Raw genomic sequence first — 17,914 nt, 5'->3', positions numbered from 1 at the left:
CAGATTCTGCAAGACATTCTGGTGGCGAAGCAAGTAATGAGCTTGTTCAGGTGGAAACACCAAATCAGAGATTTAGTTCTCCAGGCAGACCATCTAATTTGCAAATCCAAATTGAGGGTGCTATACCCCATACTATTAACGTTCCCTTCTGGGAGAACTTAACATTTGGCTATGACATTATCTTGGCCGTAAAAGACTGTTCACCTCTGTTTGTAAGAAAAGTCCCACCAGGGGAAAGTGTGGTAGTACCAGCTTTCTCCATCCTTGTACTAGAATCAGCTAAAAATGCGTATGACAAGGAGTGTGTCCTTGCACAAGCCAAGGCATAATATCGCAACCATGAGGCCTGCCCACAGGCTACACATATGTCACTTTCTTTAAGAATGACACAGTAACAATTGCATTTAGAAAACATTTATATTCCAATGATAAGGTGTGTTTTGTACCAATAGAAAAAATACTGACGGCAGTACAGACAGCTATAGTGAAAAAAATATCTTTGGCTCAGGGAAAACGCATACTTGTCATGACTCCCATTCCAGCCTTAGAGGCTGTCACAAAGGTCATCATCCCGAATATGAAAGCTGTACATCCTGATGAATGCAGTGGGCCAAATCGTTAATAGCAACAGACATAGACTATGTCTTCGATTCTACATTACACACACAAGCATATTTACAATATGAACAAGAATACCCTGTGCCCAGTGAAATAATGCCTGTAGATCAGTATGATTTTATAGTTAACACTGATGGCTCTGCCCAGTCCGCAGTTAGAACAAAGCACCAATACTCCACTGATTGTGCAGTTGTAAAGGGGAAAAGAGGGATGGAGTCTTCCAACCTCTAAAAACATTCACACAGTCACTAGGTGATTGCACTGTGCATCTGGCTGAACTGGAAGCTCTGATTCTAGCACTCGAGAATACTGATCCTCAATTCCCCACACTTATAGTGTGTTATTTGCATTATTGTGTCCTGTTTAACAATTAGTATTTGCACTATTGGAGCCAGCATGGACTCAGAGACTCTAAAGGCTATTCTATCAAGCACAGGTTGCTTTGGAGAAAGGTGTCAAATCTTAAAGCAAATTTGCCATAGGCTCATGTTATCCACACAGTGAGCCACCTATGTGTAGGAATTCACTGGCTGATAAAGCTGCAAAGGCAGTATTGCAAACTGCTGTTATAGCTGCATCAACTTCGTTCACATACGAGGGTGGATGAACTGATCATGGATGTCTGTCACAGCTTTGCATTGTGGCACCCCATCAGCAAAATACGTCTACTTATTGAGTGCGCAAGACATGAACATTTCTCGTCTTTTCAGACTGGGGAAAGAGTAATTCCAAATTCAGATCGCAGACCAGAATTAATCATGGTATCACATCAGGGTCATGCAGGAATGGTGGCTACAATTGACCTGCTACAGAAGCATTACTGGTGGCCATGTAAATGTAAATAATTCTATTGCCCTATTAGCAAGCTGTCGCTAACTGATGTTAGCGACAGCTTTTAGGCGATAGCGAGCCGTTTGGGGCCGGCTTTGCATGTCAGCGATGTTTATCGCTAATGACATGCAAAGTGGGCGTACCCAACCAGTTAGCGACTGAAAGCTGTCGCTAACATCGCTATCGCCTATTAGCAAGGCAGGCGTAGCGATGGAAATATTCACGCTAAGCGCGAATATCTCCAAATACTAACACCTGCCCAGACCAGTTCTTAGCCATGTTATCCAATGGGAGGTGGATAACATGGCTAAGAGCATTTCGTTGCAAATGCATGAATATCGCTGTATTCTCAGTTATATTCACGCATTTGGCCGCTATCGCTGGATATTTTAGCACAATGGAGAAAAATGTTGCTAATATCATGTTTTCTCCGCTAACATATCCAGCGATAGGCAGCGATAAAAAAAGTGCGCTAAGCGCATTTTGCGATAAATATCGCTATTCCTTGGTAATATGCCCCTATGTCCTTAACCGCATGCTTGCGGTGCAGATTCCCGCGGTGCGCTGAGTTTTAAAAAAACCCGTGGTTCATGACGAGCTCAGCTCGTCATGAGTGTACGAGAGGTGTAACTCATGACGAGCTGAGCTCGTCATGAGCGTTGAAGGGGTTAAAGTGACATTTGTCAATAAATAATATTTTCTACAACAATTTGCTCATAGCAAACTTCACTATTGATTTCTAACAAGCCTTTGTCCTGTGTGTATCTGGACTACTGCAGACCGTGCGCAGTGAAGGCCCCTTAAAATACATTCTGTTAGTAGTGGATTCATGTTCTCAATTCCTATGGGTATGGCCATAGTGATCGGCCGAAGCTCGAACTGGTATAAAAGGTTTGCAAATCTTCATCAGGACATATGCAGTAGCTGCATTCTATTCGAACGAGGCCCAGCATTTGCCTCTAGGGCTTACCAGGATACCATGAGTACCATGGGCATGGCTGTGTACTTTTCCTCCTCATATCATCCTGAGGGAGATTCGATAGTGGAAAGGAAAAACTGTGACTTAAGGCAGTGCCTAACAGCTAGAGTATTAGGTTCAGGTCATTGTTGGATCCACCACCTGTATAGGATTCAGAGAGCTTTCAACAATCTGCCCAGAAGATCCTTGGGTGGTCAGACTCTCTATTAATTTCTGTTTGGGATCCAGATGTGGGTTCAGGACCTTGGCAATCCTTGCCCAGTGACAGAAGAAACACCTTTTGATAAAAATAGGCCCCACATTGACTTTGCTGTATGCCTTTTGTTGAGAGCAATCTGCTGGTGTTAGTCCAAAAGGCATTCTCTAAGCTACCAAGAGACCTCTTGTTCATATACCAGTACACCTGTTACTTTGATCATACTTTGTTCTTATCTATCTCCTGTCCTTTATTTTTTAGAAGCCTCAGTTATACTTTGAGTAGATTAATACTACCTTGCCTCATTGCTAAGGGTTACCTCTGGAATAACTCAGCTCTGCCTTCATTCCCTGACAGCCTTTTTGTAGTAAGTACGTAGTACTACTGTATTACTACCTATGTAGTACAAAATGCACATTGTAAATTTGGTCCTTTCATCATAACAATAATAGAGATGTAAAATAATTACTGTTCTTTGTATTGACAGAATCCGTAGATTTGTGAGAGGAAATGACTGTGAGAAAAGCTTATGTAAACTGGAGTCAAGATATATCTACGCTCTACAGACTGTCATGAAATTACGAGGCCCTGTGCACAAACACTTACATTTTCCAAGTTCACCTTTAAAGTTCACATCGTTTTAAATGGTTACTTTTAGCACACATTTGCTTGCGCGCCCGTATGAGATAGTGTACTCAGAAATGGTTTGCTACAAATGCATTTTGTCGTAAGCACATATCATACTTTAGAACATTCTGTACAAGCACTGGGTGCACTGCACAAATTGGCCTTGTTTATTATTGTCTTCTCAGTGATGGTTCTGGGTAGGTAGAATCAACAATGAAAGCCGGACCAGAACTCAGGCACAGTACGAATGGGTTCAGTTTTATTATATAAACTGCACCAAGTCTTTGTTTAGGCAGAGGAGCATATCAATGGGTTGTTGAGGTCATTGCATGTCGGAATTCTAGCCCAGTTGAATCTCATTACTATCCTGATAAGCCCACCATTCTACACCACACTGGCTACCAGGTGACACATGCACGAATGTACGCAGGTAGATGGGGGGAAAGCACACAAAGGTATCTGGCAGAACCATATCCATCCTAAGCTCTTGAACAGGCGCACCGTGCCTAGAGGAGGGGGGTCCTTAGTTGCGCCACATGACTGAGCCTCCTCCGCTAAGAAGGAGGGGGCGGGATGAGTGGGGAGGACCGGAGATGTCATCAGGGTGCGCAGGAAGACCTGGGAAGGATATTTAAGGCTGGTCCCCGGATCTTCGCCCTCTTTGTCCCTTTGGACCTCCAGCAAGCTGCATGGGTGCATCGTTGACAAGGAGAGAGGTCAGAGGCGTGCTGTGTGTGGCACAGGAGGTTTGAGAGGGGCCTAGGCGTAGTGCGTTGCCCGCATAAGAGGCATTTGGTATTAGGTTTCAACTCACTTTTGCAGTAAATGCGTTAAATATCGAGGTCTCTGCAGGCGTGGAGGAACTCGCTTAGCGCCAAGAATAGCGATAATGAAATGCGCGGTAAGTGGGTTAGTTAGTGAGGTCTCGCTGCGATGTGCACCAGCATATGAGCTTCTTCTAATTACTTTGTTTTACCGGTAATTCAAATACATAATTTTGTGGGTTTGCTTTACTTAACCTTGCAACATCCTTTTGTTTACGTAAAGGTGTAAGGATATTGCAAAAAACACTGACAAGCAAGTATTTAGTTTTAGCGCATTAGAATTGTGTGGCTATTGATAAGGGGTAATTAATGGTGTTTTTTACCAGATCAAGTAGATTGCTAATCTGTATGAGAAGCAAGGGGCAAGGCTGCCGTCTTTTATCTTTGTTCTTGTCCGTTCTATTTTCAGCACCGGCTTTGTTTCAAGTGTGATTTTGTCAAGCTCAATCATTAGGCTTTATTTCAAATATGATTATGTCTTTTGCTAGTATATATCGATGTACTTTAATCCCCCATTCTGCTTAGCAAAAATAACACGTACCTACAAGAAACAACTGGGATTACCATGAGCAGAGCTTCAGATTGGAAAGAGGTGCTAATGCCCGGTTAGCGATGTAACTTTTGTCTTGAGTAACGGGGAAACGAGGTTTCACGTTGTTTGTGCTGGAGGTGGGAGGGCGCCTGGCTGGACTCTAGGGCTTCAGATGCTGGCATTTTGCTACCCTTTATTGTGTTGGTGATGTTGGCACTAGTGTGCCATAGGTGTCAGAGTGCTTGCGAGTCCTTTACTGGTAACTTCTTTAACCCCTTTGCTGCTAGGCCTTTCCCCCCCCTGTGCGAAGCCTTTTTTTGGCTATTTGGGGTAGTGCACGCTTAGTCCCCTGTAGCTTTTTGACCACAAAAGGTATCCACGCCAATTTTGCGTCCCTTTCTTTCAACATCATGGGGATTCTAAAGGTACCCAGGGTTTAAGGATTCCCTTGGAGAGGACCCAGAAATTAGCCAAAATACATCAAAATGTTTTTTTTCAGAAAAATGGGAAAAACAGGCTACAAAGCATCTGGGTTTTTTCTTGCAAATGTTATCAAAAAAGGGGTTGTGGGGCTGAAATCACCATTTTCCAAGCTTTTAGGGAACGACAGACTTTTGTCAGAAAACCAAAATTTTTTACCCAGTTTTGGTATTTTTCTGGGACATAGCCTATTTTTGCTATTTTTTGTGCTTTCAACCTCCTTCCAGTTAATGGTAAAAATGAGTATAAAAGCAATAATGGATCCTAAAAAGCTATACATTTTATAAAGTTAGACAGAATTCTGAATTTATCAAGGGGTCATTTGTGTAGATCCATCAAGGTTTCTTTATAGAAACTAACAGTTAAATATTGGAAACATTGAAAATTAGTTGAAAAAAACAGCCTTTTGTGTCAGCGTTTTTACCTTTAACTTCTTGTAATTATGACAACTCTCTAAAAGCAAGAGCTTTTTTTGATAGCCAATGTTGATGTTGCCTCACTACTATGTTTTGCAGGTGACCCCCCTTGCATAACCAGGTGGTTTGGAGACAGGCAATTTTGGTGTTGCCTCACTACGTTTTGGGCCCTTGCCTGTCGCGGGTACTTGGGCCTACCACACAAGTGAGGCAACATTTCTATCAGGAGACCTGGGAGAACACTGGGTGGTAGGATTTTTGTGTGAGCCCGGTGATGCCACACTTTCCCAAATGAAAATGTCTGAAAATATTTCTGCTAAAATCTAGGTTTGCAAGGGATTCTTGGTAAGGAAACGCTGGGGATCCGCGGAAGCCATACCTCCCTGGAAGCCCCCGGGTGTCTAGTTTTCAGAAATGTATAGGTTTGGTAGGTTTCCCTAGATGGCCGCCGAGCACGTGTTGAAGATTGCAGGGATTTGTTAGCATGAACTGAAAGCCATTTTGTATTTGTCAGCCATTTTCTGTAGCCATGTGCTCGCCATGTGCTGTTTCCCTCTCGAAAGCCTTGCACATGCTCAGAGGGGCCTAGCTAGTAGAATGCACCTGCTCCTAGTATAGTACTGTCAGGCTATTCTTGCTGATGTAGGGAGAAGTAACTCTCCTCCCACTTTGTTGAGCAAGCAAATCTTGTATACCCATATTAGTCATTTTGCATGCTTACATGTGCCAGGACCTCCCCTTGGTTTTATGCTGACTAATGGAACCTAAGCATATATAAGGTCACTGTTTTCTGTACTCCTTAGAATGCCTCCTACAGTTCCTGAGGGTACTGTGTGACGTAGTCTCCCTCATCTGAGGTGAATAAAAGATGTCTTTTATATTACAGCTTCTGTGCCAATCTCTTCTTCGTTGGTTTAAAAGAACTAGGTTTATCAGTGAGACCCATGTGAAGGTTTCTATGTTTTTCAAATGTCGCTCCAACGTGGACCTCATCAGAGAAGTGGCTATCCATGAGAGTGACCTTGACAGGCGACACGAATCTACTGAGGAGGACAGGACAGGACTCTACTAAGGAGGTACTTTGTGCACGGAGATTCTGGATATTCTCTGTCTCTGCAGCCCAGTATATTTCTGGTCTTCCTGATTTTGATCGTCCACTTGTTTACCACTCCTGACTGAGAACCTATTTGGCCTGAGTATTCTAAATACGACCGTTAGGTCATTCAGAACTTGGCAGTTGGAATCTGGTCATTTGGGATTGGTAAGGTCGTTTGATGCGACGTTTGCTGTTTGGTTTGGTATTTGCATTGGCCAATTTGGGGATTTTGGAATATGGAAATATATAAATTGCAATTGTATAATGAGGAGACTTTTCTCTACTTTTTATATAATTTGAACGGCACATTACGTAAGTGCTACTTTGCGTATAGTATTGTATATTTTACAATATTTTTGGCATGCCTGTTTCAAGCACACATCAAAGAATGTGTTGCTTTTTGGAGGTACCATAATGTGATGTGTATTGAATTAGCCGGTTCCCCTAGAGGGGATACCTAAATAGGGTTAGGTATAAAAAAAAACATATTTCTTCCTTGGTGACTCAGTACCCCATGGAATTAAAATATTTACAAGGATCCTGCTCTGTGCACTTAGCAATGATGCAGAGCAATTTTTTGGTGTTCTGCCAGCCAAAACTAGTGAATTGCATGTATTTTGACTTCTTGAAAATGGAACAGTCTGTACGGCTGTTTTGTGCAGTCTTTTGGAATACTATTGAGAAGTTCTTCTTGTAAATGTGACTTACAACTAGTATTTACAAATGGTTTGGTTTAAGTACAGTCTGTGGGATGTTCTTTGTTTCTGCCCTAAGTGTTGATCTGTGGGTTAAATGTATGTTTAAATGTCTATGTGGTTTGTGGTTTCACATTGGTGGTACTTGTGTGAGTAAATAGCAATTGCGCTCTTTATTAAGAATGGCTAGCCTTAGGCGCGCTGTATTGTGTGTTCTGAGTGTATGACCCCCTTCTGTAAATGTCTGGAATGAGCTCAATGTGTTTGTTTGTGGTTTTTTTGCTGTCATCATTCTGTTATGCAAAATGTCATTTAATTAATATTAAATAAAAATCCAGAATTAAATTATATAACATATGTTAAATAGCTACATGTTACTATTAAATTAACGGAGTAAGACGTAATACATGTGTGCAAATTGCTAAAGATAAAATAGGAATTCACATTCAATAGGAATAAAATAGGCCTCAAAAAGGAAATTGTATATTTTGTAATGATTATGACTAACATATAAAATGTTACAGCATTTTCCTTAGATACATTGTATTAGATATTAAAAGGCATTTAACATCATTTGAGTAAATTGGTTGTTGCTGAACTAAACACACATTATAGAACGATACATTGAAATGCCTAGTTTTAAATAGACTATCACCTTGCTTACATTTCAACACTAAAAAAGAAGCTTTCCAGCAGCTGTGTTTTAACTGTCGCTGAGAAGCAGCTGTCTTTTTGACAGTAGGTCACAGAGAGAAAGGGATGCTGACTCAGCTAGGATATTAAGTCAGTGTCAAACTGGTCTACAGGCTTGCATGCTTTTAAAAAGTTACAAAAAATCAGGTTCATTATTTTGGATAACAGGATACATTTAAAGGAAGGAGTTCCTTTCTTAATGCCTTTTTACATAAGCACATTCGTGGTTCTGATGTTAAATAATGACGGTCCTTTAAAAAGTGGTACAAAATGTTTCATGTTACAAGTTAGGCTTCTGTGCTTAGGCTTATGAATGAATGCATCTAAATATAATAGGTAAGGAATGAAGCTTGCTTTTCATATGTGGAATTATCAAAATGATTCGTTTTATTAAAAAAAATATTTAAAAAGATGTGCATTAAATTCATTTTTTAATCTTTATAAAGCTTAATAATCATACTGTGACCTCCTAGCATTAAAATTAAATTTAAGTAGTGTTGTAGCGCATAATGAGGAAACTTGCATGTGAAACGTCACTCTGCGCGGGCGTAAAAAACTCATTTTTACAAGGGAATACATTATATATTTTGATGCCCCATCTCTGGAATGTGTAGAGAACATTCTGGGGATGACTATTATGCAAAAACATTGTAGGATATTAATTTTTAAGTGCCCCAAATATCAAAGTCGAAATTGAGAATAATCCACTATTTGAAAACAATTCTGCCACTCAGAACAGCTTTTAAACTGCCTTAGGCTTCAGTAAATGCAAACATTTAAGTATAACACAAACAGCTGACCTCTATACTGCTAGAAAAGTATACTGTACACTGCTTACAATTGAAAATATGTATCAAAAACAGCAGAAGTTATTCTCTTACCTCTAAACTGGCAAACGGGGGAATAGGTCTGCTTTCCAGCTCTCTGTCTCCAGGGTGATTTTGAATTAGGAGAACTGCATGGAAACCCTAGCACACAAAATGGGACAGCTGCTAATGGTTTAAAGGTCTAGTTCTATATTTAGAAGCCTAGCAGGGCTCCCAGAGCAAGGTTTACTTTGACATTTTGCAAAACACCAAAGGCAGATACCCTCGAATCCAGTGAGGGACGGGGTGAACTTTGAATCAATACAAGAAATGGTCCCTAATACAAGATCTTGTATTACGGACCTTTACTTTGACATTTTGACCTCTGAATCTTTTTGAAAGACAACAGGGGAGGGAAGGAGAAGTTTTACTTAGTTTTTTTGGCAAAAACAAGCACTTTATGCACTCATATGATCAAAAGTAAGTATGGGTGAATTTTGCGGATCTGCGGTCCGCAAATTCGTGCGTAATCGCAAAAAAGTCAGCGAATTCGCTGATTTTCCTGCGAAATCGCGGATTTTTTGCGATTTCCATCTACTCAACTGGAGTACTTTTTACTGGCTAATCAGTAAGTGCTACCTCGTTGGGTAAATGTATAGTGCTTTTCCTACACTGCAGCTGTGTAAAGGGCGAGAAGATGTCTCTCCACTGACCGTGTGTGCCTGTAACTTTGCAACTGCGCCAAAAGGCGCCGAGGTCCCTTGAATGAGCAGTCCTAGTTGGGAAAGGGCGGGAAGACGTTTGATACCGCTAGTGTGTGGTGCGGGGCTTCTATGTGTGTCAACATGCCTCTTGTGTATAAAAGGTCAGAGAGCGAGCAGGGCAGCAGGTGATGAGAAAGCAGCCTCCTGGTCACAGGAACTACACGGGGATTGCGCTCGAGAGACTCATGGATTCAAAGACCTCCCTCGAGTATTAGAGCTAATTTTCGACGGCAGATATGGGGTTAAAGCACACTTGCCCAGCCTCGACCGTGATCACTAATGTTTTGGGCTGATTAAAACGTTACTTAAATTGACCTTCAACTCGGGCACCTGCTTTATTTATATCTGTAAGTGCTTCCTGTTGAGGTTTAATTTTTGTGACAGGATCCTCGTGCCAGAATGAATCCTGCCCTGCATAGTTATCCACGAAGATGCCACCATTTTGTGCAATACCTCTACTCAACTGGAGTACTTTCTACTGGCTAGTGGCTAATCAGTAAGTGCTATCGCGTTGGGTAAATGTATAGTGCTTTTCCTACACTGCAGCTGCGTAAAGGGTCAGAAGATATGTCTCCACTGACCGTGTGTGCCTGTAACTTTGCCACCACGCCAAAAGGCGCCGAGGTCCCTTGAGTGAGCTGTCCATCATAGTTGGGAAAGGGCGGGAAGACATTTGATACCGCTAGTGTGTGGTGCTGGGCTTCTATGCGTGTCATCAACATGCATCTTGTGTATAAAGGGTCAGCGAGCGAGCAGGGCAGCAAGTGAGGAGAAAGCAGCCTCCTGGTCACAGGAACTACACGGGGATTGCGCTTGAGAAACTCATGGATTCAAAGACCTCCCTTGACTATTACAGCTAATTTTCGACTGCAGATATGGGGTTAAAGCACACTTGCCCAGCCGTCACCGTGCTCACTAATGTTTTGGGCTGATTAAAACGTTACTGAATTTGAGCTTCAACTCGGGCACGTGATTTATTTATATCTGTAAGTGCTTCCTGTTGAGGTTTAATTTTTGTGACAGGAGCCTCGTGCCAGAATGAATCCTGCCCTGCATTGTTATCCACAAAGATACCACCATTTTGTTCAATACCTCTACTCAACTGGAGAACTTTTACTGGCTAATCAGTAAGTGCTACCTCGTTGGGTAAATGTATAGTGCTTTTCCTACACTGCAGCTGTGTAAAGGGCCAGAAGATTTGTCTCCACTGACCATGTATGCCTGTAACTTTGCCACCGCGCCAAAAGGCGTCGAGGTCCCTTGAGTGAGCTGTCCATCCTAGTTGGGAAAGGGCGGGAAGACGTTTGATACCGCTAGTGTGTGGTGCAGGGCTTCTATTCATGTCAACATGCCTCTTGTGTATAAAGGGTCAGAGAGCGAGCAGGGCAGCAGGTGATGAGATTGCAGCCTCCTGGTCACAGGAACTACACGGGGATTGCGCTCGAGAAACTCATGGATTCAAAGACCTCCCTCGGGTATTAGAGCTAATTTTTGACGGCAGATATGGGGTGAAAGCACACTTGCCCAGCCTCGACAGTGATCACTAATGTTTTGGGCTGATTAAAACGTTACTGAAATTGAGCTTCAACTTGGGCACCTGCTTTATTTATATCTGTTAGTGCTTCTTGTTGAGGTTTAATTTTTGTGACAGGATCCTCGTGCCAGAATGAATCTTGCCCTGCATAGTTATCCACGAAGATGCCACGGTTTTGTGCAATACCTCTACTCAACTGGAGTACTTTCTACTGGCTAGTGGCTAATCAGTAAGTGCTACCTCGTTGGGTAAATGTATAGTGCTTTTCCTACACTGCAGCTGCGAAAAAGGCCAGAAGATTTGTCTCCACTGACTGTGTGTGCCTGTAACTTTGCCACCGCGCCAAGGTCCCTTGAGTGAGCTGTCCATCATAGTTGGGAAAGGGCGGGAAGACGTTTGATACCGCTAGTGTGTGGTGCGGGACTTCTATGCGTGTCATCAACATGCCTCTTGTGTATAAAGGGTCAGAGAGCGAGCAGGGCAGCAAGTGAGGAGAAAACAGCCTCCTGGTCACAGGGACTACACGGGGATTGCACTCGAGAAAATCATGGATTCAAAGACCTCCCTCGAGTATTACAGCTAATTTTCGACTGCAGATATGGGGTTAAAGCACACTTGCCCAGCCTCGACCGTGCTCACTAATGTTTTGGGCTGATTAAAACGTTACTGAATTTGAGCTTCAACTTGGGCACATGCTTTATTTATATCTGTGAGTGCTTCCGGTTGAGGTTAAATTTTTGTGACAGGAGCCTCGTGCCAGAATGAATCCTGCCGGGCATAGTTATCCACAAAGATGCCACAGTTTTGTGCAATACCTCTACTCAACTGGAGTACTTTTACTGGCTAATCAGTAAGTGCTACTGATCCAGCGGCCTATAGAAAATATGTCATAAATTACACTACCTAACTCTACAACTTATAATATTAATCACTAATTAAACACTAAGGCCCATTAAACAAACATGACATATTATGACCAACCGAACCATGTGGCCTAATTAACCTATTCACAAATTATATACATTTATATACAACCGCGGTAAATGGATATCATCATTTCAATAAACCTAACTATTTATTAAGCCACTTATGGCGATAGAATCTAGCTAATGGTAACCTGAACCCATGAAATGTCAAGACCAGCTTGTTTTCAAAAGTAAGATTTTATTAGCTATTTATTATGATTTCGTAAATGTAATTTTTATTAAAGCATTTTTATTAGAATTATTGCAAGTAAAAACATTATAAGTTTCAAATTATTATTGCAAAAGTATTTATTAGTTTAGCATTTTTCAGAACCTAAGTCCCTAACTAAGCTAAATAAATGGAAATAAAGTAAAGTCTTTGAGGGTTCTTACATGCTCCAAGTGAAGTCCGTCAGCACGACACCCTCTTCCAAAGGTCAGCAAAAGCAGTAGCGTGACCCTTCTACAGGGAATGGATTTTTATACCTTTCTGCGCTAAGCTAATCTAAGTAAAAGTAATTCTTTTCTGCAAAAGTCGTAGTCCCATTGGTTCACGAGTGACAAGTGACATATCACCTCATTTTCAAAACATCAGTTCCGTCACTTTCTTAGAGTCCATTGTCTCTATTATTCGAGCTCCGAGGCTTCCTCAGATTGCAACATTTTCTTGCATAAAAATTTTCATCATGTCATTTTGCTTCCTCGGATGCAAAGTTATCAAATGTTCCTCCTGCCGGTTCCTGGCCTTGGCCTTGTCCGAGTAGGAGACTGCTAGAAACACACCACGCTTTCCAATTGTTGCCACCGAAAGGAAGTTTTTCTTTGAAAGGACTCTCTCTTGCTCCGTGCAGAAATTATTTGCAAACTCGAGTAAACTAGGCCCAAAGCAGTCAATTTAACGTTCACTAATATATAAACAAACACAAAAGAATAATTAATGTAGGAAATATTATTTGTTCTGTTGCCACCCAGCATTACTAATGATTAACCCATTAGTCTAAATTACCTTGCCAAAAGCAAACAAATAAAGCAGCATTATATCTACCAATCTTCTTTACATCCATCGAAATTCTTTATGCACCTATAGAAAATAGAGTGACACCACATAGACAAGGAAAGCAAAACAAGCACATGCTACTTTTAAAAACAGCTGCAATTAGTTATAACATGACAAAAGGACAACATTAATTTATTAATTTGCACGAACAAAAGATGCAACAATCATGCACGTTTATGAGCACACATGTTAATATCCCACGTGTAATGTAACTTTAATCTAGGCTGAATTAATACAAACACAGCACCAAACGTTAATAGAGGTATTTTTCATTATGGAAGTATGACTTCACGAGTTGAAATAAAATTATTTCCAAATCTCGCTCCATCAACTCCCTCATCTGGTGATTAACAAATCACCACACCACACCCAAAATGTAGTAAATATTTTTATTAACCGAAAATGGTTCGAATTCATTTGTATTAGTATCTTCTAAAAATTAGTCTCTGCAAAATCTTTGCAACTATCATATTGAGCTCTACGTAACTCTTGTAATTCAATTTCCTTCTCCTGTTCATTTTTGATCTTATAAATTTGTTTCTTTTCCTTCATGTGTTTCTTTCTCTTGTGTAACATGCAACTAATTTTTGTCAAAACTACTATAAATATTATTACAAACAAAGGTGTTAAAATCTTGCCAAGAACTGAACCACCAATTTCTTGAAACCAGGTTTTAATAGCCTGGAATCTCTTTGTAAGTCGCTCTGAAAAATCATCCTCTTCTATGGGAACTATTTCTGAGTGCATTTCTGTGATGTTTTTGATATACATCTCAATATTCTTACTTTCATCAGGAATATAAGTACAGCAGTGCTGAACATGTAAAATACCACAGACTCCTCCCTCTTTTGCCAGGAGTATGTCTAACGCAAGGCGATCTTGCATCACCATAGATCTAATTGCAATGACCTCAACATTCACTAATTGGAAACCATCTGCTGTGTCAGTTGACAATCTGTCAACAATTGTGGATAATTTTCTGATCCTTCCTGCATTCAAGGTTATACCTACTAAAGGTATTACTGCTTCAAAAATATCTCCCAAAATGTCTGTAAAACTTTCTCTTTTATATCTATTTATATGATTATTAATTTTAAACACTCCTTCTACATTTCTGTCAACATGAAATATCTTTGGAAAAACAAGCCCAACAAAACATGTCCCATACCAATGATCTGGAAGGTTATAATAAGCCTTATCACCACAAATAAAGTAAATCCCAGGAAAAATTGGATCTTTGCCACCTTTGAATCCCCAACCTCCCATGATTTGATAAGTGTCCTAACAATTACTAGCACCTACAAAATAATTATCAAAAGGTGTATTATCCCTTCTAATGCAAAGCTTACCACTAATTGGTTTGTCTATGTGTATTGCAACATTATCAAAAGTCTTGCCATTAAGCTTCTCATCCTCTTTTTGCCAGAATTTAGATTTAGTCTGTTTGACTATTTCATTTCTCTTATAAATTGCTCTTCTCTCCTCGACCAGATTCAGGAAAGACTTTTCTTCAGCTCTTAATTTGCAGGTTAAATTATTCTTGTAAGCATACTCATAGGTGAGTTCATTGGTAACTAAAAAGAATTCCCTCATCTGTTTATCTTTTTTATGTTTATTCAAAGCACTCTCAATTTTTAAATTTGCAAAAATCTCATCAAAATTTGAATAGTAATATTCTAAGCGACCAGTCTGATAAAATAAGCTAGCTAACACACTACAAGTTATCCCATATGTGAGAGGAAGCATATTATATGTCACTCCCTCAGAAACAGAAGCAGGTAATTTTACACAGATGTAGCAATCTTTAACACTCATTACCTTAACATATTCTCCCAAAAGCCTTGAGAATGAATTGCTTGAAAAATCACTAACAGATTTATCCTGATGAATTTCAGGTTTGTAATCAATTACTTTGTTAGCTATATCTGTTGCACTATGTTTGTCTTGACTAACTGAAGCTTTGCTTGTCATGTTAACTTTATATAAATCCTTACTAATCTCAAAAGGAATGACAACAGCCAAAACTAACCAGAGCAGAATTAACATGAGCACACACACCAGAGTCATCTTACAGCATTTCTTGAAAATGGAACACTTTGAAGTACTCCGCTCCATAACATAAGGCATCTTTGGAAAATCTTATCTCAAAAAGGTAATAAAAAGAAAACAAAATTTTAAAAATTAACAAAAATTTAAAAATTATCTAAATTTCAGACTAAAGATATACCCCCCTCTTTAAAATCTTTTTTTTTATTTTTATTTTTTATCCTCTAACAACTTTTCTTCGACCTAATGTCACAAGTTAATTTCCAACTAACAATCTTTCTTCGACCTTGTGTCACCTAACACGATTTCTTCAGCCTTTTGCCATAAACAAAACCCAAAAAATCTTGTCAGATTAGTACTTCAATCATTGTCACTAATTTCCTCAACCTCTTCCTGACTACTGCTGTTAATTTCAATAACAGGAGGAATAATCAGATAAGTCCACTCAGGAGATTTATATTTCTGATTAGGTCTCAAAATTATTTTTGTTTTTCTAGTCAGTACTTCTATTTTCCTCCCTTTTTCAACTTTCTTTTCAGGCTCTTTTTGACTAGTGATTTCGTTCACTTGCTCCTTTGAATTTTTAATCAACCTGAATCTCAATCCTCCATTTTCACTTGGCCATGATTCTCCTTTTCTCAAGATCTTTCTCTTCGGTTCTGCTATATTTGTTTCAGTCTTCCAAGATCTTTTTCTCACTCTTCCTTCTTGATCATCAACATCACTTTCTCCAGAATCACTATCAGAAATTTCTATTCTTGACTCAGGAACTTTTCTAATCGGCAGTCTTACTCTGTTAGGAACTATACTCTGTCTTCCATCACTGGTACTTGGTAATTCGACTTCCTCCTCCTCTTCAATTACCTTCAACTTCCCAGTTTCTGGTTTCTTGTTCCTCCTTCCAGAGCTTATTTTCTGCTTTTCGATACTCTCCTGGTCAGAAATTTCAATTGATTCAGCTTCTCTGTCTTCAAAATTTTCAATAGTCTCTACTCCATTTACTTTCTTGACAGACTCTTCTGCTGAATTTCTTTTTAACAGATCTTCATCACTTTCAGAGTCTATTTCAATGATTTCCAAATCTTTTCTGCTCAAGTCTTAATTCACTTGCAAATTTTCCAGATGTCGACCTCTCTGTCGATCTTCAGAATCTGGATTTCTTTCACCTTCTACTTCAGAATCAGAATCATCTGTAGAATCACTCTCTTCATCAGAGTTTTCAGGAGTAGGAATTGGAATCGTGTGGCTTGGATGTATCCACCTTTTCAATCTTTTACATTTTACTGCATTCGTTGTTACAAGAATTATTTGTCTAGCTTTTTGCCACCTTGGAACTAGACAATTTCTTCTTCGATGTACTTTAGTTCTAACCCAATCTCCAGGTCTCAGATCATGTGTCTGTACTTTGTCATCTGATTGTACTTCAGTTCCCACCTGATTAGACACAGAAGTAACTACGTCAGACAGTCTTTTGCAATATTCCAAAATAGCACTGTCATTAATGCTCAACAATTTCCCTACTGGTACAAAAGCTTCTCTCATGACTCTGCCCATAAGAATTTCATGAGGACTCAGACCTGTCTTTTTAGCAGGTATGCTTCTTAAAGACATTAAAACAAGTGGAAGAGCATCTGTCCACTTCATACCTGTATCAAGACACATTTTTCCAATCCTGTATTTGATCGTTCCATTAATCTGCTCAACTACTCCAGATGCCTCTGGTCTGTATGCACAGTGTATTTTCTGCTCAATATGCAAAGCTTCACAAACCAGTTTCAAAAGTTTATTATCAAAATGTCCCCCTCCATCACTCTCAATAGTAACAGGGAAACCGTATCTTGGGATAATTTCTCGAAGAAGCAATTTTTCCACTGTAATCGAATCACAATGACGTGTTGGAAATGCCTCCACCCATCTTGAAAACAAACACACAATCACTAAAACATATTTTAAATAATTGTGTAAAGGCATTTCAATGAAATCCATTTGTAATCTGGTAAAAGGGCCACCCTCCCGACCTATGATTCCTGTACCTACAACTGATTTCCTGTTTGGGTTCATTTGTTGGCAAGTTAAACACCTCTGACAAAGAGATTCTGCAATTGTTCTAAATTTGGTATTAAACCATGTCTCTTTAAAAAGTCTGATCATAGAATCCCTTCCAATATGACCAGGGCCATGATACAATCTGGCCATGTCAGCAATCATACAATTAGGTAAAACTACTCTGCCATCTTTGTAAGTCCAAACTCCATCTTCATCTCGTGGTCTACATTCTGCTTTTAACCATGTGTTTTTCTCCTCATCATCAGCTTCATTTTGTAAATCTCTGATTTCCTGCCATGTTTCAACCACTGTTGTTAGCATCAATGAATTCGAATCACTTTCTTTACTCCTTTCCCGATTATATGCACAACCATTTCTTGCACAATACTTAGCCGTCTCATCTGCATAAGCATTGCCTTTGGTGATATAATCCTCACCCTTTTTGTGAGCTGCACATTTTACGACAGCAATTTCTTTTGGTAATTGAATGCCATCTATCAATCTTTTAATGAATACTGCATTTTTAATTGGAGATCCTGCTGAAGTTAAATAGCCTCTCTGAGACCAGAGCTGCCCATAATCATGCACAACTCCGTATCCATACTGGCTGTCAGTTATTATGGTAACTCTTAAATCTTTTGATATTTCACAAGCACGAATTAAAGCAATCAATTCAGCCACCTGTGCTGAACGAATTCCTTCAAGACAT

Source organism: Lissotriton helveticus, chromosome 2_2 (assembly GCF_964261635.1).
Source record: "Lissotriton helveticus chromosome 2_2, aLisHel1.1, whole genome shotgun sequence".
NCBI lineage: Eukaryota > Metazoa > Chordata > Amphibia > Caudata > Salamandridae > Lissotriton > Lissotriton helveticus.
Note: the sequence above shows the minus strand (reverse complement) of the source record.